Source organism: Zingiber officinale, chromosome 5B (assembly GCF_018446385.1).
Source record: "Zingiber officinale cultivar Zhangliang chromosome 5B, Zo_v1.1, whole genome shotgun sequence".
Lineage (NCBI taxonomy): Eukaryota > Viridiplantae > Streptophyta > Magnoliopsida > Zingiberales > Zingiberaceae > Zingiber > Zingiber officinale.
Window position 1 is genome coordinate 1,888,262 of NC_055995.1, and position 22,451 is coordinate 1,910,712.

Here is a 22,451-nt window from a genome sequence, read left to right on the forward strand (position 1 = left end):
TATTAAGGAAAAGAGGGAAGTTATCTGTTCTGGTACGTTGGTTGGCAATTTATAAATCCAATAACTCTCACGATGCGATAAATGGAAATTAGTAACACATCTTCTAATTTTAAGAGAAAGCAACCTTCGGAAATGGACCATTAATATCTTTGACATCTAAGGCTAGGTTATATTAACTTGAGTAGGATTCATCGGTAGCTGATGAACTTTTGGGTTCATTAGTAATGGAAATCTTTCCAACCTGCGAGTCTTACTTGGAAGGAAAATAACCAAGAAGCTTTTAAGTCTAAGGGGTATGGAGTCAAAGATATGTTGAAATTGGTTCATTCTGATTTGTGTGATCCTATGACTATCCAGACAAGAGGTAGTATTGAATATTTCGTCTATTTTATAGACAATTATTCAAGATACAAATAAATTTACTTAATGTACCGCAAGACTAAGTACTTTGATTAGTTCAAATAGTACAAGGCTGATGCGGAGAGATGTTAAAGTAAAAGTCACTATGGTAAGAACATAGTGGCAAGTACCTCTTGGGAGAATTTAGGAGTCACTTATCAGAAGTAGGGATTCAATCCAAACTAACTGCACCTGGTACACCTCTACAGAATGGTGTAGTAGAAAGAAGGTATAGGACTCTTATAGAAATAAGTAGATTGATGATGAGTTATTTTACCAAATTTGTTTTAAGGATATGCTCTGGAAACGGAAGTGAACGTAGTACCTTCCAAAGTCATAACTCTCTACTCATATAGAATTGCTGAATAGGTGTAAGCCTATTTTGAAGCATATTCGGATTCGGGTAATCCAGCACATATGTTAAAGAGAGATAATGATAAGTTGGATAGTAGTTCACTTGTTTGTAAGTTATCCTAGATAAACAAAAAGTAGGTTTATAGTCTTAAAAATCAGAAGGTCATTGTTAGCATCAATGACTGATTTTAAAAGGACTATATAATGAACCACGTGCACATAAGTAAATTTGTTCTTAAGGAAATAATAAAGGACATGTCTAACCTAGTACCAACTGTACAAGATGAGATACCACAAGAAAACTGCAACACGTATCACAAATGATACACAATTGCAGAAAGTGCCTTGTCATAGTGGGAGGGTTGTTAGGCAACCTAAATAGGTTCATGTTTTGGGAGAGCTTTTGGATTCGATCCCTGGAGGACATGAACCTGATCTCTGATCATATGATGAAGTACTCCAAGATAAAGATGCAGCATCTTGGCAAAGAGTAATGAATAACAAAATTAGAATATATGTATTCTAATAAAATCTGGAAGCTTGTAGAATCACCAAATGGTGTAAAAGTCGTTGGGTGTAAAAAGGTCTATAATAGGAAAAGAGGGATAGACAGGAAGGTAGTAACCTTCAAAGCAAGGCTTGATGAAAAAGGAAACCTTTTTCACTGGTAGCCATGCTTAAGTCTATCCAGATTCTTTTATCTATTTGGCAAGTGGATGTCAAGACAGCATTCCTTAATGGAAGTCTTGAAGAAAGCATCCATATAAAGCAACCAGAAGGGTTCATTGCAAAGTGCTAAGAGCATCTTGTGTGCAAGCTCAATCAGTCTATGGACTGATACAAAGCTTCAAGGTCTTGGAACATCCAGTTTATCAAAGTAATCCACACCTATGGATTTATTGAGTAAACGGATAAAGTTTTGTGTATACAAAAGATGTGATGGAAACGTGGTGGTATTTCTTGTACTATACGTAGATAACATTTTTGGTAGTTGGAAACAATATCAAAATGTTGTCAGAAGTAGGGGTATGGTTGTCCAAATAATTCGATATAAAGGACTTGGGAGAATGTATATATTTTAAGATCAAAGTAATAAGGGATCACAAGAAAAAATATATTTATTCCAAGCTTGATACATCGGAAAAATCCTTGCTCGTTTTAAGCATGCAAAACTCCTCAAAAGGTTTCTTACCTTTTAAGCATGGAGTGTCTTTATCTAAAGAGATGTCTCCGATGACATTAAAGGAGATTGAGGACATGTAGGCAGTTCTTCGGCAGTTAGACAACCTAATGTATGCTATGCACGAGATCTGAAATTTGTTTTGCCAAGGGCATAGTTAGCAGATATCAAAGTAACCCTTGACAAGGGCATTGGATTGCAGTAAAGCATATATTAAAGTACCTTAGAGGCGCTAGAGATTATATGCTAGCTTACAAGGCAGTTAATTTGGTCCTAGTGGGTTGCATGGATTTTGGTTTCCAATCGGATAGGGATAATAATAAGTCAACCTCGGGGTTTTGTGATTACTTTAGGAGGTATAGTCATAACTATGGAAGAGTGATAAGCATAGGTGTTTTTCTGGACTCCACCATAGAAGCTTAGTATATGGCAAGCCTCTGAGGTAGCCATAAAAGCTGAATGACTCAATAACCTCAAGATAGACTTAGATATGATTTCTGGTTTGTCCAAAGATTGTTACAATTTAATGTAATAATGTTGGTGCAGTATCAAACTCAAAGAAACCATAAGTCTATAAGGCAAGTAAACACAATAGAGCGCAAGTACCACCCAATACGAGAAATCGTATAAACGAGGAGAAGTTGTTGCTGCCTAGATTGCATCAGGTGATGACCTATAGATCTTTTCACTAAGGTCCTTAAGGAAAGAGCTTTTGATGGACATGTTGAAGGGTTGGGAATCAGATGTATGGCAGCAGATATGGAAGCTTAGTCTTTTAGTATAAGTGGGAGATTGTTAGAGTGTATACTAAAAGCCTAGCTTTTGGTATAAACATTAATCTAGAAATAAGAATCGCATTGGTCAAATGTCTACATTTATGATAAATGTAGTTGCTCAATTAATTTATATTGTAGATAACATGGTGTGTGGTGTCACATACAGAAGATCATGTTATCGGTTCCTTATAAATTATAAACAGAAGCTCACGACCAAGATAGAAAGGAACAAACCATTGGAAGGTCGTAGTGTAATTAGGTATTAGTTTATCTTAACTATATAATTACACTAGTACACTTAGAGTGTATGAGTAGGACCATTAGAGGTCGTTTCTTTTATACTAACTTTATAAAGAAACAAAGACCTCAGTTATTATGGAAGTGTGTGCTCTTAATCCTAATATAATAACAAGCACATATATTTGATATTTATTTCTTTAATTTATCAATGGGTGAGATTTAGTTCGATGAATCAATAAGCCCGATAAGTTGGGAAATGATATCACTTATAGTGTGTGTTGTTGACTATAGAAGGAAACTGTGTCCTAGTGATCTAGGTTGAGAATGTCCCCAAGAGGAGCTCATAAGGATTGTCATGTTAAACCCTGCAGGTGGACTTAGTCCGACATGACGATGAAGTTGAGTGGTACTACTCTTGGAGCTAGATATTAATTAAGTGAGTTGTCAGTAACTTACTTAATTAGTGGACATTTCTTATCTTAAACACAGGGAGACTAACACACTCATAATCAGAAGGAGCCCAAAATGTAATTTGGGATTGGTGCGGTAGTTCAATAATAGTTCTTTAGTGGAATGAATTATTATTGATGAAATTAAGTTGTGTGTTCGGGGCGAACACGGGATGCTTAATTTTATCGGGAGACCAAAACCAATTCCTCCTCTCGGTCCCTATCGTAGCCTCTAGTATATAGAGATTTATACCCACCGCATACCCACCTTCTTACCCATCCAATGGGGCCTGCCAAGCTAGCTTGGAACCCAAGCTAGGGCCGGCCAAGATCAAGTGGATGAGTCATGTAGGTGGCCGGCCAAAGCTTGGGTCCCAAGCTTAGGTGGCCGGCCACTAGAATATTAAAAAGGATTTTTATTAAAATTATTTCTTATGTGGATATCATGATTTTAAAAGAGAGTTTAAAAATTAAAAATTTCCTTTTATAGTTTTCTACAAAAGATTAAGAGAAGAGATTAATCTCTTTCCTTATTTGTAGTTTAAAAGGATGGTTTTAATTTTTGGTAAAAACTTTCCTTATTTGTAAATCATCTACATGTTTAAAAGAGAGTTTAAAATTTGAAATCTTTCCTTATTTGTTGATTAAAGGAGGATTTTAAATTTTAAGAAAACTTTCCTTTTTAACCATGTTCATGATTTAAAAGAAAAGTTTAAAAATTAATAATTCTCTTTTATTAGTTTCTACAAAAGATTGAGAAAAGATTTGATATCTTTCCTTATTTGTAGATTAAAAGAGATTTTAATTTTTAGAGATAACTTTCTTTTTATCCACATGTTTAAAAGAAAGATTTTAATTTATTAAATTTCCTTTTTATAAACCAATCATGAAGGGATTAAATTATTGGAGAAATTTTATAAATTTCTGGAGACAAATTAGGAAGTTTGTAGCTTTGGTGTGGCCGGCCATGTAAATTAAGAAAAGGAAAATTGTTTTTAATTAAATAAATTTTTCCTTTTCATGGCAAAAGAATTAAGGAAGTTTTTAATTAAATTTCCTTATTTGCCAAGACCAAGGATTATAAAAGAGGGGTAGAGAAGGCTTCATGGTGAACAACCTCTATTATTTCTCTCCCTCTTTTCCTTGGTGTTGTGGCCGGCCAACCTCTCTTCCTCTCTTCCTCTTGGTGGTGGCCGAACCTTCTCTATTTGCTTGGAGCTCTTGTGGTGGCCGGATACTACTTGGAGAAGAAGAAGAAGAAGGAGAGAAAGCTTGTATCCCTTGGAGCTTGGTTGGTGGAAAAAGATCTTCATCTTTTGGAAGCTTTGTGCTTGGCCGAAACTTGAAGAAAGGAGAAGAAGGTGCTTTGGTGGGTTCTCATCTCGGAAGATCGTTGCCCACACAACGTCCGAGGTTAGAAGAGGAATACGGTAGAAGATCAAGAGGTCTTTCTAAAAGGTATAACTAGTATTTTTCCTTTCCGCATCATACTAGTTATTTTTGGAAATAATACCAAATACAAGAGGTTTACGATTCTAGTATTTCGAATATATTTTTCGAAGTTGTGTTCTTTTGTTTTATTTTTCCTTGTGATTTGATTGTTCTTTTCAGTTAACCTAAAGTTATTTTAGGAAATTAAATATTAGATTTCTATAAAAGGTTTTGTCTAGTCGGTGGTGGTTGCTCCCATATCCAAGAAGGTCATGTGCCTCGCCACGTCAGTACTGGGAACCAATTATGGAAATTAATATTTAATGGAATTAATAACTTAAGGTGATTTGGGTCGAACGTGTTAAGTTCCGCAGGAGATCCAAGTCAAAACCTAAAAGAACAAATAGATTAAGTTTTGGATCAAACGTGTTAAGTTCCGCAGGCGATCCAAAATTTAATTTAAAAGAACACATGGTAGCTAGGAAAAGGTTCAGACCTTTGTACAAAATTTTTGTACAGTGGAACCTCTAGGCTTTCCGAGTAGCAACCAACATCTTGAACCAGCGTTGTGCGGCTCCACCGAGAGTAGTAAGAAACATCTGACATTTCACCCCATCAGAAAATTGTTGTAATAATGCTACATTCTCAAATTTCAATAGATGATCTTCTGGATCTATTGTTCCAGTGTACTCGCCGATTTGAAGATTCTGATACCGCTTAGGAAGCGGATCATCCAGTACACTTTGAGAGAATGGAGAGATGACTTTTTCTGGTGAGCTATCACTAGTTATCATTTTGATCTTACGCTTTTCTCTATCTGGTGCTTCGCCAGAGGATTCCTGAAATACGGGCCTTCGACCCCCTTGCTCCATAGGAGTGCGAAGAAAGACTCGTGGACGTCTTGTCGGAGAAACGGCAGCTGGGGGAAAATACGCATGTTTCTCCTCTTCCGGCTCTTTTCCTTTCCGATGCTCAGTAGTCAAAATCGCTGGGTTAGGAGCTGTTGGCAGAGTAGCTCCAGTATACGCCTGAAGTTGCTATTGTTGTTGTTGCAAGGCTTTTTGTACATGAGAATTGATGAGAAAATCCAGATCCTCACAACTAATGGTGAGTAGGTTTGATTTCCCGGCCTCTTCCATCTTGTAGTCTCAGATTCAGGTATAGTTCCCACAAACAGTGCCAAATTTGATCCTGTCTGAGAAACTTGACAAGACGGAGATCCGGGAGAAACTTAATTATGTTTGATCAATTACTATTACCTCTCATGAGGCTCCTTCAGCAATGCCCGTTCGTGCTCCTTTACGTTCATTATCCCAACTAGCATTGGGCTATGTTTTATCAAGTATGTAATTTTTATCAAGTATATTTTCCAGGTATTATTCAGCTTAGGCGGTATCTGGCTTTCTTTCTTAAAGGTATGTCTCAACTCATATTATCCTACCTCCTTTGAGGTATATCCCGACCGATATTAGCCTACCTCCTTTGAGGTATATGCTGATCGATATGGGTCTGCCTCCTTGGAGGCATATCCCGGCCGATATTGATCTTCTTTTCCTGAAAGTATGTCTTGATCGATATTGGCCTACCTCCTTTGAGGTATATCCCGGCCGATATTAGCCTACCTTCTTTGAGGTATATGCTGATCGATATGGGTCTGTCTCCTTAGAGGCATATCCCGGCCGATACTGATCTTCTTTCCTGAAAGTATGTCTCGATCGATATTGGCCTACCTCCTTTAAGGTATATCCCGACCGATATTAGCCTACCTCCTTTGAGGTATATGTTGATCGATATGGGTCTGTCTCCTTGGAGGCATATCCCGGCCGATATTGATCTTCTTTTCCTGAAAGTATGTCTTGATCGATATTGACCTACCTCCTTTGAGGTATATCCCGGCCGATATTAGCCTACCTCCTTTGAGATATATGCTGATCGATATAGGTCTGCCTCCTTGGAGGCATATCCCGGCCGATACTGATCTTCTTTCCTGAAAGTATGTCTCGATCGATATTGATCTACCTCCTTTAAGGTATATCCCGGCCGATATTAGCCTACCTCCTTTGAGGTATATGCTGATCGATATGGGCCTGCCTCCTTGGAGGCATATCCCGGCCAATACTGATCTTTTTTCCTGAAAGTATGTCTCGATCGATATTGACCTACCTCCTTTGAGATATATCCCGGCCGATATTAGCCTACCTCCTTTGAGGTATATGCTGATTGATATGGGTCTGTCTCCTTGGAGGCATATCCCGGCCGATATTGATCTTCTTTTCCTGAAAGTATGTCTCGATCGATATTGGTCTACCTCCTTTGAGGTATATCCCGGCCGATATTGACCTATCTTCTCCGTTTGGTTATCTCCTTTCCCTTCCTTATCGGGGACCCATGAAACCTAACCCATATCAGGTTAAGTCAGACAAAACGTTGCTGCAAGATTTTTGTGAATTACAAAATATTTTGTCAAAAGAATTTTGTAAATTAGAAACATCATCGAAAGATTTTTTCGAATTAGAAAATATAGTGTCAAAAGATTTTTGCAAATCAGAATATTCCTGTCAATTAGAAAAATCATTAACTAATAGTGAGTTAAAAATAGTCTGTCAATTAAAGGATTTTGACAAACTAACAATAGAAAAGACAATACAATTTTCTGCATGTTCAAATTTCCCTACTTTAGATTTGAGTACTTATGATAAACTAAAATGAAAATTGAAATATCATAGTTTAAAAATTAGAGCATTTGATCTAAATTAAAACTTTAGACTTAGTGCTTTCAGTGAAAAAAAAATAAACATTAAAGTTTCTTTATAAGGCTTTGTCTAAGGAAGTGGTTCTTGTTCTAATAACCAAGAAGGTTTCGTGCCTCGTCACGACCTGGAAGCCAAAATATTGAAATAAAATGCTTAATTAACTTTCTGGTAAAGCATTAAAATTAGAATTAAATAATACTTTAAAAAGTTTTTCAAACATTTTTTTTAAGTTAAAATTTCTTCTGAAGTTAGAAATGTGTATTTATTTTTTTCTCAAAAAATTGTCTTACCTAAGTTTTACTTAGAAAATTTTAAAAAAAGATTTTTTCTTAGAAATCATTTTGGAAATGTTGCACTTGGATTTTAAAAATCATTTTTTTTACTTGAATTTTTTTTACTTGATATTTATTACCTCATTCTTTTTGCTGTGATGAAAGGGGGAGAAAGATATATACAAGTTTAGAGGGAATTTTTAATGTTTTTTACTTAAAATTTATTTTTAACTTGTGTTGCAAATTCTATTGCAATCATTATGCTTGAACTATTAGTTTAGTAATTTCTATAAATTACTGTTTGTCTATTTTGTTTCCCTAACTTGAACTTGCGTTGATGCACATCAAAAAAGGGGAGATTGTTGAACCCCGTGGGTGTTTTGATGTGATCAACCAAGTTAGATTAGGTCCTACTTCTTATTTGATCCCTGTGTCTAAGTGTGCAGGAACTTAGGAGCGCAGGAAGTCGAGCGGTAGACACAACTAGCGAGAAGGACGACACGGGAAGGGAGCCGACGGGCTCTATACGTCCGAAGGACGAAAGAGCTACGGAAGAGTACACCGATGGACGAGAAGAATGTGTGCGGCATTTGAGGGACGAGAAGTCGGGTCAGAAGCCTTCTCGAGGAGAAGGCTGAAAATTGGGTTCGGGTGAGCCCTATTTCGGTTGGCCGAAATCACCCAAGCGATCAGAGCTTCGGAAGAAGAGGAAAATGAGAAGTTGGAAGCTATTTATACCATGCAAGTTGAAGGCGCCCTCAACATTGAAGGTGCCTCCATCACCTTGAAGGTGCCTCAGACCGGTCTAAGGCGCCTTCAAGGGCATTGGAGGTGCCTCGGACCTAGTTTTCATGACCGTTTGTAACCGGATAGAGCTTTATCCGGTCAAATTGCTTAGAGGCTCCCTTAACCCTCTTGGAGGCACCTTCAACACTCGGGATAAGATTTCCAGGAGCTATATAAAGGCCCCTGGAGCTAGGAAATTAATGAATCAACTCTGTAACAACTTTCTAGCAACTTGTAAGAGCTTTTAGTGTGTAAAAGGCTTCTCCGCCTTCAGAGAAGGAGACTTTTCTAGTGTGTTTTCCAACCGTCTTGGATTAACAACCTTTTTGGTTGTAACCAAATCAAAATCGCTGAGTCTTCTTTCTTTTCTGTTATTCTGCTTTATTTTATTTTCTTATTATTGTTGTTATAATTTTAGAGTTGAAAGTTTGAGGAGGGTGTTCTTATTTTGCAGGCAATTCACCCCTCCCCTCTTGCTGGCCCCGCTGAACCAACAATACATATGGATATTTGTGGATCATTCCCTAAGGGATCTTGGAATGGACACATATTTTATTAGTTTCATAGATGACTATTCTAGATTTGGCTATTTGTACCTTATTCATTAGAAATCGCAATCTTTGGATATGTTCAAAATTTTCAAAGCCGAAGTTGAACTTCAACTAGGTAAGAAAATTAAAGTTCTCCGATCCACCGTGGAGGTGAATATTTCAGTCGATATGATGGATCAGGTGAACAACATCCAGGACCTTTTGCTAATTACCTTACTGAGTGTGGAATTGTGCCTGAGTATACCATGCCTAGTACACCCAATCAGAATGTTGTAGCTGAGCGTCGCAATCGAACCCTAAAAGACATGGTAAGAAGTATGATGGTTTTCACTTCTCTACCAGAGTCCTTGTAAGGTGAAGCACTCAAGACTATAGTTTACCTACTCAATAGAGTACCTAGTAAGGCAGTAACTAAAACCCCATTCGAGATGTGGACGGGTAAGAAGCCTAGCATTAGGCACTTACACGTGTAGAGTTGTCCAGTTGAACCTAGGCCTTACAAGCCTAATGAAAGAAAATTGGACTCAAGAACGGTTAGCTATAATTTTGTAGGATACTCTGAAAAGTCAAGAGGGTATAAATTTTATGATCCCTCTAATAGATCCTTCTTCGAAATGGGAAATGTCAAGTTCATTGAGGACAGTGGGAGTAATAAAATCAGGAAAGTACCTTTTGAGGAAAACATTGGTGATCCTCCTATAGTTACTACTAGTACGATCAGTAGCGATATGGTTACTATACCGCACATTATGGGTATCACACATCCAGTGAGCGTAGTGAACCAAGATATTCCCATGACATCTCCAATGCAATTGGAGGAACATGCCACTGAAATTGAAGTATTGTCTCATATTGATGAGCAAGTACCTCAACCGCCTCAAACACAAGTGCCTTTATGGCGATCCACAAGGGAACGGAGTGTTGGTGCAGTTAGCACTAATGGTCTAACTCAAGTTTTGATGAATGACAAAGTAAATTAAGTTAAGTTCATTGTGATCTAACAATCTGACTATGTGCAGGAGAAATCCAACTAGGTCAACGGGCCGACCGGATAGCTGGTACAAAGTCCAGTTAGGTCGATGGGCCGACCGGATAGCTAGCACGAAGTTCAGCTAGGTCGACAAGCTGACTGGATAACTGGCACGAAGTCCAGCTAGGTCGGCGGGCCCAACCGGATAGTTGGCATGAAGTCCAGCTAGGTCGACGGGTTGACCGGATAGCTGGCATGAAGTTCAAACTAGTCGACGGGCTAATCGGATGTCTGGCAAAAGGTAAGTCACTGGAGGAGAGTGACTCTATGAGGACATGTCCCAATTGAGGGACAGTAAGCGTCGGTCCAGTTTAGGTCTATTTGGGATCCTTAGACTGAGACCTTAACTAGTTCCTGGTCATGGGAGGACATGAAATAATTACTACTATTTATATTTGTGCTAACACTTATCTTGCAAGTTATTTTGACTGACACATGTTTGCAGGGCAAGAAAGCAACATTGTCTTCGAGTGAACAGTACCCGAAGGCGCCTTCCATGGGCCTTCCATGGCTATAGAAGGCGCCTCGGTACTATTCATAGAATGCGTCTTCCATGGTTATGGAATGCGCTTCGGTACTATTTATAGAAGGTGTCTTCCATGGCTATAGAAGACGCCCTCATCAAGATAATTTTTAGAATCGATCACATATAAGTGTCGGTTTGCTCGGGATAGAGCTTGCCTTATTGAAGGCCCCTTCTATACTTATGGGAGGTGCCCTCCAAGCCCTTTATAAGACAATCTTGAGTAGCCACTTCATCACCAAGTACATACGAGCAACTACATGTGCATTGAAGCTTCTGATTGCTTCCAGTTCCTGCTGTGACTCTATTGTGAAGCTGCTAAGCCCAACGACTGCTCCAAGAAGTTCCGATGCGCCCAGCAAATAGACTGTTGGGGTTGCAAGGTTGCAAACATAGTCCCATATTGAAAACACATGGAAAAGATCATGGGTTTATAAGAGAAAGATATCTCCATTGACATGAGGCCTTTTGGGTAGAGCCCAAGAGCAAAACCATGAGGGCTTAGGCCCAAAGTGGACAATATCATGTCATTGTGGAGATATCTAAATTCTTTTCGATCCTACAAGTGGTATCAGAGCGAAGGTTCGCTCTTCATCGGATCAACACCCGTGGGAGCAAAGCTAGAGAATGGATCTCTATGGAGAAGACGTCACCATTCCACCCTTCTACGAATGCGGCGACTTCGCGTATTGGAAGGTAAGGATGAAGTATTTTCTTATGACTAACATAATGAATTGGTTTTGTGTACAAGAAGGATTTACTCCTCCGGTGGATAAGGAAGGAAAACCACTTGAGAAGAAGGAGTGGACAAGAGAACAAATTCACAAATCCGAAATCAACGAAGAGGTAACGAAAATAATTGAATTTTCATTGCCTACTAACATCTTGTGTAAGATAGGTTACAACAATGCCAAGGAATTATGGGATAACTTGGCCAAGTACCATGAAGAGAGCTCCACTTCAAGCCATGAAGAGGAGCCTAGTGAGCCAAGTAGCTCACATCATGAAGAGAGCAAATTGGAAGTTGAGGGTTACTCAACATCTAAAGAAGAAGAGGAAGTGAGTTCTTCTTCAAGATCGGAGCACGAAGAAGAAGCTTCTACCTCCGGAAGGGATGAAGAAGAGAGCATCCATTCATCCTCAACCCTAGGTAACTCAAACACTTTAAGTTCAAGTAAATTGCATATAATGTGTTTTGAGTGTAGGGAATTTGGGCACTACAAGAGTAAGTGTCCAAAGAGGGTTAGAAAGACTCCACCGGCGCCAAAAGTCAAGGGAGCCGGAGTCCCAACACGCAAGGGCAAGGAGCACGTGGTGTGTTTCCAATGCAAGCGAAGGGGACACTATAGGAGCCAATGTCCGAGGGGGAGGCAATCTCACAAGGACAAGAGACCGAGCACATCGATAGGGGGAGCTAAGGCAAGCCCTAAGGTAATCTCTAAGGTTCATTATTGCAATTCTAATAAAATGCATGCTAGGAATTTTATTGCACTTGTCGATAATAACAAGCATGATAACCTTAGGAATCAATACATGTGCTTAGGAGCCAAGCATGTTAGCCTAGATAAGAACAATTCTAGAAATGCTAACCCTAGAATTAACTCATCTAAGGCTAAGGAGAACCTAGGTAGAAACCCCAAAACAACTAGACACATGCCTAGGAATACCTCAAAGAAAAATGACAAATCAAAAATTGAGGTATTAGAGAAGGAGAATCAAGTCTTGAGGTCAAGACTTGATACTTTGGAAAAGGCTCTTAAGAACTTGGAGAAGTCATCTCTAGGGTTTAAGGGTCAAAAACCAAAGCCCAAGGACAAGAAAGGTTTGGGTCACAAACCTAAGTCCCAAGTGGTCAAGCCCACTTACCACAATGTTCCATTCGATTATGGAATAAAACCTAGGGCTAGGAAGACCATTACCAAGGTTACAAGAGGAGTCACCCCTATAGTTGACCTTGATGAGACCCAAATGACCAAGGCTTCAAAGCCTAAGAGGGTCATTAGGAGGGTTGCTAGGGAAGTCATCCCTAGTGAATATTTAGTGAACCCAATGAGCTCAAGTAGGTATTGGGTTCCTAGGAGCATCTTCTCTACCCCATAGATGGGTTAGAGAGTGTCAACTCCAATAAGAAGGGTAGTTAACCCAACTTTGAGGAAATTGACACTCAAGGAGCATTTTCAAGGTTTTTGGGAACCTTTGAAAATGAAATGAAATAATCTTTATCATTCACTCCTTGGAAGAGTAAAGTGTGCCAAAGTGAGAATATATTAATCTTACTTTAAATTGACACGATTTGGAAAAACCTAGAGAAATATCAAATTGGGATTTTGATATTCTCTTAGGTAATCAAGGCAATCCGGGCCTTAATTTAGAAATGCTACTCTTGTAGAATTTTAAATGGTATAAATCAAACAAGAGATCAAGAAATGCCAATTTGGGTTTTGACATTTTCTTGGAGCACTTTTGGCAATCTAGGATTAGAATTTAAGTTAGCTAAGTGATTAAGGATACTTAGATAGGTAATCTAGGTATTTTATTTGTGTTAACTTACCATGGTTGTTTGCCATATGCCATGTCATGACATCATATTTAATTTATGATCATTTGAAATGTCATGATAATGCTTAGGTTATTATATGTCATGCTCTAGTTAAGTTTCATACTTTATGCCATGACATCATGACATTGACACATGTTTTCCATTTATGATATCATTTTATGTCATGTCATCATCTCTTGCATTAATAATCAATGAAATTGATTTAAGGATGAAAAACACATTTTGATATTGAGATCAAATTTGTGTTTAGAAAATGCATGAGACCTTAGTCTAAGATACCTAAACCCATATCTCACATCAAAATTGACATGGATGTGTTTGATACACTTTAGATGTGTGTGAGATATTAGGATCATGAGTTAGGATCAAGGTGCATAGTTCTTGTACCTAGATGAGCCTAATTCAAGAAATGGAGGATCATAGGGAAAGCTTGTGTACAAGTCATGTGCATGTAGCCCTAAGATTGTGGTCCCAAATTAAAGAGTTTGAAATCATTTCAAAATTGTTTTGAAAAACCTTGATGAAGCTTTCCTAGTGATAGCATTCATCATTGACCAAAGTGATACAAAGTTGGACTTAACTTTGAACTATTTCAAAGTTTTTGAATTTTGTATCAAGATTTGAAAATGGAAGTTATTTTTATAGAAAACTATTTTTCCATGATAGTGTATGATATGAGGAATGTATCCTCAAAGTTTCGTAATTTTTGGAAATTTCTTGAATTTATTAGGAGTTTCTGAATTTCCGGAAGGAGAAATCGCTGATTTCAGTGTATGGATCGGTCCGGGACCGATCCAGGAAGCTCGATCGGTCCGTGACCGATCCAGAGTTGTGATCGGTCCTGCAGACCGATCCAGGAGTTCCAGAGTACGTGCGATCGGTGAAGGGTCGATTGTCCGGGACCGATCAAGGCGTCGAATTTCGATCTTCACCGTTGTCCGAAATTTCAGTTATGAAAGTGGTGTTTTGGATTTCTAAAGGTTTGGAACCTCAAAGACATTGTTGGTGCAATGGTCAAGGGGAGTTGACCTCTAGGGGAGTTTACCTAATTGTCAAGAGGAGTTGACTTTAGGGGAGTTTGTACTCCTTAAGACTCTTGAGGATTAGTGATATGGGATTATCACTAAGTTGATTGTTGAGTTTAGTATCATGGGGAAATTAAGAGTTTCAAATGAAAGGTATGAGACTTTCATTAGGAAGAAACTTGACCTTGATACCCTCCTTGTTCTTTTGATGTGTGTCAAAAAGGGAGAGTGTTCATTGGAGAATTATTGGAGAACCCAAGTTAGGTTATCGGGTTAACCTAAGCTAGGAAAGAATGTCAAGGAATGTTCAAGGAAGAACATTGGAATTCTTTTTGATGTATGTCAAAAGGGGAGAATTAGGAGAACCCAAGTTAGGTGATCGGGTTAACCTAAGGGAGAATGTCCAGAATGTTCAAGGAAAGAACATTGGACATTGGAAGATGATTGAAAACCTAAGTTAGGTTATCGTTAACCTAACTTGATTATGGTTTTGTCAAACATCAAAAGGGGAGATTGTTGGTGCAACCTTAGGTCAAGGTTGACTGGTTGACCCACTCGAGTTGACGTGACTCGAGTTGTATTTTGATGTTTGACTTGGGAAGATTGTTTGCAACCTTAGGTCAAGGTTGACCTAGTTGTGTTGCATGTTGATGTTTGACACTGGTGAGAGAGTTCTATTCTTGATGTGGGACAAGAATAGATGTTTGGGAGATTATTGATGCAACGGTAGAGGTTGACTGATTCGGGAAAAGTCCAAGTATGAAGACTTGGCACGGAAAAGTCCAAGCAGGGAGCTGCGAAAAGTCCAAGTATGGAGACTTGGATCGGAAAAGTCCAAGTATGGAGACTTGGCACGGGAAAGTCCAAACAGGGAGTTTGGCACGGGAAAATCCTAGTGAGTGAAGCTAGGTGAAGGTGGAAGTCCCGGTGAGTGAAGCGTTGGAAAATCACGGTGAGTGAAGCCGTGAAAATCCTAGTGAGTGAAGCTAGGTGAATGAGAAAGTCCTAAGCTGGATGTTAGGCAATGGGAAAGCCCTAACGGGATGTTAGGCGGTTGGAAAGTCCCGTGAGTGAAGCCAAGCGGTGAGAAAGTCGAATGATGTTAGGCGGTGTGGAAAGTCCCGTGAGTGAAGTCGGGCAAGGAAAATCCAGATGGATCGTGGATGATCGGACTTCGTGTTGGAAAGTCCAAGTAGGTCAAGGGAGTGATCTGATACTTGGCACGAAGAGGAAAATCCAGATGGATCGGATGATCGGACATCCGTGGTGAAAAGTCTGGGTCAAAGGGATTGACCGGACACTTAGGGGAGTGCTAGCAGGTCAAGGGAGTGACCGGATGCTAGGCATGATGTACCAATAGGTCAAGGTTGACCGGATGTTGGTGTGGAAGCCTTAGGTTTATTTGGATGCGACTGGAGGACGCCGATGATAGAGCTCATCCGATCGGTCCGGTGACCGATCGATATCAAGTTTCGAGCATCGACGGCTCGGTGACCGATCGCCAGCAACAGAGGCGAAAAGAGGCAGTTGATCGGTCCACGCATCGATCAGTTATGTCCCGACCGGCCTAGGGACCGATCGAGACGATGTCGCGAAGACACAGAGCTCGATCGGTCCACGCATCGATCGAGTACACACGTAAGGTTCGCACTAATTGATCGGCCGGGACCGATCGATAGGCCTGATCGGTCCCTAGACCGATCGAGTTCTAGCTGCTACGCAACCGCTAGTTTCTTCATTGCTTCTTCGCAGTATAAAGGCCGAGAGCTTCTGATTCTTCTTCTTCTACTTCTTCCTGCTTCTAGCTTGCTGCTGCTTGCGATCTGAGCTTTGTTGAGCTCTCCCCAGTAAGCTTCGTGTGAGCTTCCAGTCGACGGTCAGCTGCTGCTGTTGTCCGAGAAGTTGTTGCTTCACAGGCAGTCGACGAGAAGGCGAGTTAGTGTTTATACATTGTTCTTGTCTTTCTACTTGTATTCCTTGTATTCTAGTCTGCTGTTGCAAACGTTTGTGGCGAGGTTTCTCCACCCACAAGGAGTATATTGTATTAGCCGATTTTCCGGGGGCTCATCCACCGACGGATTGAGAGGCTTCGTCCACCTTACGGACACGCCGAGGAGTAGGAGTATCATCTCCGAACCTCGTTACATCGACGCGTTGAGGTTTGATCTTCTTGTTTTCGTTTCCTTGTTTGTTTTTCCGCTGCGCTGACAAATTGTAGGAAGAAACGCGAGAATTTGGGGTCGGCTATTCACACCCCCCCTCTCTAGCCGTACGAAGGATCCTAACATAGACGTCAATACAAAGTGCCTCATTCCAATTCCTAAAAAGTGTTGGTAATATCTGTGTTTATACTTAATTACTATAAAAGGACAAGTGCGGTGTGTTGCACTTAACCTAACTTCTCTTGTACTCGATTCTCTCTTTCGGGGTTACCAGAAGAGGTTTTTTAGTGAATTGTCCATCGATAAATCTGCGGGACCTGGGCCTTGGAGTAGGAGTCACCGAAGGATCCGAACCAAGTAAAAACAGCTTATGTTCTTCTCGTGTTTCTTAATCTTTAAATTCTAACTTTCTGCTATGTACTCAAGTTTTTAAAATCGAAAAAGAAGTGTTTTGAAAACCACGTGATTCCCCCCCCCCCCCCCCCCCCCCTCACGTACGTCATGATCCAACATGGAGAACCACGAATTCTCGTGATTATATTTATCTCCAAGAGCATGATTTTGACATAGTGTGGGAGAGTGATTCTACATCTTTCCAATAAGTAAAACAATGCTCTAACCCTGAAAGGTGGATTAACGCCATGCAAGAAGAATTGAAGTCTATGGCGGACAATAACATTTGAGAACTTGTCGAATTGCCTGAAGGAAAGAAGCTCGTTGGCTATAAATAGATATTTAAACCCAAGAGCGGGATTCAAGGGGCAATGTCGAAAAGTATAAGGCTTGTCTTGTTGCCAAGGGATTCACTCAAAAAGAGGACATTGATTACAAAGAGACTTTCTCACCTGTGTTGGCGAAAGACTTTCTTAGGGTAATAATGGAACTTGTAGCTCATTATGATTTGGAGTTATATCAAATGGACGTAAAGACTACATTCCTCAATGGAGACATAAAGGAGTCTATATATATGATGCAACCAGAGAACTTTGAGTCTAAAGACTCAAAGCACCTAGTATATAGATTAAAGAAGTCTATTTATGGTTTAAAGCAGGCATCCCGTTAGTGGTACCAGAAATTTGATCAAGTGGTTACCTTATTTGGATTTAAAGAAAACCCCGTTGATCAGTGCATATATATCAAGTTTAGTGGTAGCAAGTTTGTTATACTTGTTTTGTATGTGGACGATATATTGCTTGCGAGCAATAATAAGGATTTGTTGCTTCAAACTAAGTCATTTTTATCTGGTAATTTCGAAATGAAAGATCTTGGTGAAGCATCCTTTATTTTAGGCATACAGATCTATCGTAATCATTCAAGAGGTATTCTTGGACTTTCACAACAGACCTATATTAAAAAGGTGCTTATAAGGTATGATATGCAGAACTGTATGTTGGATCTTGTGGTTGTTTTGATGTAATCAGCCAAGTTAGGTTAGGTCATGTTTGATTTTTGATCCCTATGTCTAAGTGTGCAGGAGCTTAGGAGCACAGGAAGTCGAGCGGAAGACGCAGCTAGAGAGAAGGACGACACGGGAAGGGAGTCGACGGGCTCAATGCATCCGAAGGACGAAAGAGCTGCAGAAGAGTACTCTGGTGGACGAGAAGAACGTGTGCAATGTTCGAGGGACGAGAAGCCGAGACGGAAGCCTACTCGAGGAGAATGCCAGAAATTGGATTCGGGTGAGCCCTATTTTGGTTGGCCGAAATCACCCAAGCGATCGGAGCTTCGGAAGAAGAAGAAAAAGAGAAGCTGGAAGCTATTTATACCATGCAGGTTGAAGGCGCCCTCAACAGCATTGAGAGCGCCCTCAACATTGAAGGCACCCTCAACAGCATTGAGGGCGCCCTCAACATTGAAGGCGCCCTCAATGCCACTGAAGGCGCCTTCGACCCAGTCTACTTGACTATTTTGACTTTGGATAAAGTTTTATCTGATGCCTCAACTGGAGGCACCCTTAATTCCTTTGGAGGCACCCTCAAGACTCGAGATAGAGTTTCCAGGAGCTATATAAAGGCCCTTGGAGCTAGGAATTAAGAAATCAACTCTGTAATCAATTCCTAGCAACTTGTGAACTTTCATAGTGTGTAAAAAGGCTTCTCCACCTACAGTGAAGGAGATTCGTAGTACGCTTTTTCAACTGTCTTGGATTAACAACCATCTAGGTTGCAACCAAGTAAAACCCTAAGTCTTCTCTTCTATGCTTTACTTTTATTTCTGTTTTATTTTATTATTGTTGTTATTCTTGAGTTGAAAGAACGAGGAGGGTTTTGTTTTATTTACAGACAATTCACCCCTCCCCTCTTGCCGGTCCCACTGCACCAACAAGTGGTATCAGAGCCAGACCGTCTCAGAAGGACTAACTGTCGTCTGAAGCAACAAAGATCAAGATGATGGCCAGAACAAGTATTCATCCCACGAAATTCGACGGAGACTTCGCGACATAGAAGCGCCAAATGGAGGTATTCTTCAAAACATATTTCGATATTTTATTAACTATGAAATATGGTTTTTCAATCCTAAAAGATAAGGAAGAATTCTAGTAGACGAAGAAGGAGCAAGCCGATTTCGTGGCTAACGGAAAGACAGAATTCCATCTTCCCAGCGTCCTACCGCCTCAAGAGGTAAGTCGGATCGGAAGCTACAACTCCACCAAAGACCTCTGGGAAAAATTCTTGGAGCTCCACCAAGGCACCTCAGAAGCGAAATTAGCAAGACGTGACATCCTCCGGACTCAGCTGACAAATCTCCGGATGAACAATGGCGAAAAGGTGGCGCAACTCCAAGCGAGAATTAAGGAGCTGATAACTCAACTGACCAATCTCGGAGAATCAGTAACGAACCAAGATTCTATCCGGTATGCGCTCAACGCCTTCCCAAGAACTCTAGAATGGGCGTGCTTAGTAGATGCTTACTACATCTCTAAGGACTTTGAGGTAAGTACGCTAGAAAACTTATTTTCTACTTTTGAACTTCATGAGTCTCAAATTACAAACCTAAAGAGAAGTCAAATCACAATGTCGCCCTACAAGCTGAGATGGGCGATCCCAACTCCGAAGCATCGATCGATGAAAATGAAGTGGCGCTATTGGTAAGAAAATTAAATAAGTTTATTAAAACTAATAAATCTAGATCGCAATCGAGAAAGCATCAACGCAACAGAAGGACAACCTGATGCTACAACTGCAACGAGGAGGGGCACATTAAGGATGACTGCCCAAAGTTGAAGAAAAGGGACAAGGAGAAGTCCCAAAGACCGACGTCCACTAAACGCAAGAGTCTGAAGGCTACATGGGATGAATCATCATCCTCCGAATCTGAAGTCTAAGCCTTCTCGGGATTAGCACTGATGGCCAACCATCAAGTAGAAGAAGATGAGACCAGCTCAGAAATGAGCATAGATGAAGGGGGAGGATCATCAGAAGAAGAAAACTGCGATGAAGGGGGAGCATCAGAAATTGAGATAAGTAAGGTGCGCGCTCTAACTCCCAAGCAATCCTTTTAGTTCATTAAAGTGTTTACTAAAGATATAGTTAAATTAGAAAAGGAAAATGATGAGTTAAACTTAAACTTAGCAAAAGCATGTTATCTAGAAATGTATGATAATCTAAAATTAGAAAATGAAAAATTGAAATTGAAAAATAATCATGCATGCTTAAATAAATTCCAAAAATCAAAACTTAGAATTTATGGTAAATTAAATTGGTATATTAAACATCACCAAGGTCAACTTAGAAAAATACCTAAAGGATATATACCCACTAAGTTTTTAACTAACCCAGTAGGAAGGAACCTCTATTGGGTTCCAAAATCACTTCTAGATTAAATTTTTAAAGTTAGCGCGTTCAGCAAGAAAATTTAAATAGATAATTTCTTTATGAGGCTTTGTCTACGAAAATCGTTGTTGCTCCAATAACCAAGAAGGCCTAGTGCCTCACCACTGCCTGGAAGCCAAAATACTGAAATAAAATGTTTAATTAACTTACTGATAAAGCATGAAAATAGAAATTAAATAATTCTTTAACAAGTTTTTGTTTAAATTTTTTTGAAAATTTCTCAAAAATACTTTCAAAATTCCTACCCCGGTTAAATATCAGAGTTCTTTGTTAACTTAGAATTTATTTTTCCTACCCCATTTTTTGCTGTGATCGAAGGGGGAGAGATAGGGAACAAGTTTAGGGGGAGTTAATATTTTTTCAAATTAGTACTTAAATTTTTTTTGGATAGGAACAAGTTAAGTTAATATTTTTTTTTACAAATTCTATTATTGCAATATTTATGCTTAAAATATTAGTTTAGTAATTTCTTTAAATTACTACTTGTCTGTTTTTTCCCCTAACTTGAACTTTGGTTGATGCACATCAAAAAGGGAGAGATTGTTGGACCCCGTGGTTGTTTTGATGTGATCAACCAAGTTAGGTTAGGTCCTGTTTCGTTTTTGATCCCTGTGTCTAAGTGTGCAAGAGCTTAGGAGCGCAAAAAGTCGAGCGGAAGACGCAGCTAGCAAGAAGGACGGCATGGGAAGGGAGTCGACGGGCTCGGTGCGTCCGAAGGACGAAAGAGTTGCGGAAGAGTACTCCGGTGGACGAGAAGAACGTGCGCGATGTTCGAGGGACGAGAAGCTGAGACAGAAGCCTGCTCGAGAAGAATGCCGGAAATTAGGTTTGGGTGAACCCTATTTCGGTTGGCCAAAATCACCCAAGTGATCAGAGCTTCGGAAGAAGAAGAAAAAGAGAAGCTGGAAGTTATTTTTACGATGCAGGTTGAAGGCGCCCTCAACAGCATTGAGGGCGCCCTCAACATTGAAGGCGCCCTCAATGCCATTGAAGGCGCCTTCGACCCAGTCTACTTGATCGTTTTGACTTTGGATAAAGTTTTATCCGATGCCTCAGCTGGAGGCGCCCTCAACCCCTTTGGAGGCGCTCTCAAGACTCGAGATAGAGTTTCCAGTAGCTATATAAAGGCCCTTGGAGCTAGGAATTAAGAAATCAACTCTGTAATCAATTCCTAGCAACTTGTGAACTTTCTTAGTGTGTAAAAAGGCTTCTCTGCCTACAGTGAAAGAGATTCGTAGTGCACTTTTTCAACTGTTTTGGATTAATAACTATCTAGGTTGTAACTAAGTAAAACCCTGAGTCTTCTCTTCTCTGCTTTACTTTATTTCTGTTTTATTTTATTATTGTTGTTATTTTTGAGTTGAAAGAACGAGGAGGGTTTGTTTTATTTGCAGGCAATTCACCTCTCCCCTCTTGCCAGTCTTGCTGCACCAACACTGTACACCCGGTGACACACCTGAGTCAAGAGGTGACAAGTTCAGCTTGCAGCAGTGTCCACGTCTTAAAGTTGAAATAAAGGAGATGGAGCAATTCTCATATGCGTGGGCAATGGGAAGGCTCATGTATACACAAATTTGTACTCGACCAGATATAACATTTATAGTGGGGATGTTAGACAGATATGTTAGTAACCCAGGACCGTTACACTAGAAAGCTGTAAAGCGAGTGATGTTGTATTTGCAAAGAACTAAAGGACATATGCTCACGTATCGGAGATCAGATCATTTGGAGGTGATTGGATATTCAGACTCAGATTTTGCTGGATGCTTGGATAGCAGAAGATCTACTTCAAGTTATATTTTTATGCTTGCTGGAGGGGTTATATCTTGGAAGAGCGTCAAGCAGACACTAGTAGTCATTTCTACTATGGAGGCAAAGTTGGTAGCATGCTATGAAGCATCTAATCACGGGATTTGGCTGCAGAACTTTATCATAGCATTATAGATCATTGATGGCATTGATAGGCCACTTAGGATCTACTGTGATAATAAAGTCGCAGAACTTTATGCCAAAAATAGCCGCAGTTCGTCGAAATTCAAGCACATTGACATCAAGTTTCTAGCGGTTAAAGAAAGAGTTCAAAGTTGTCAAATTATGGTAGAGTACATCAGCACAGATTTCATGTTG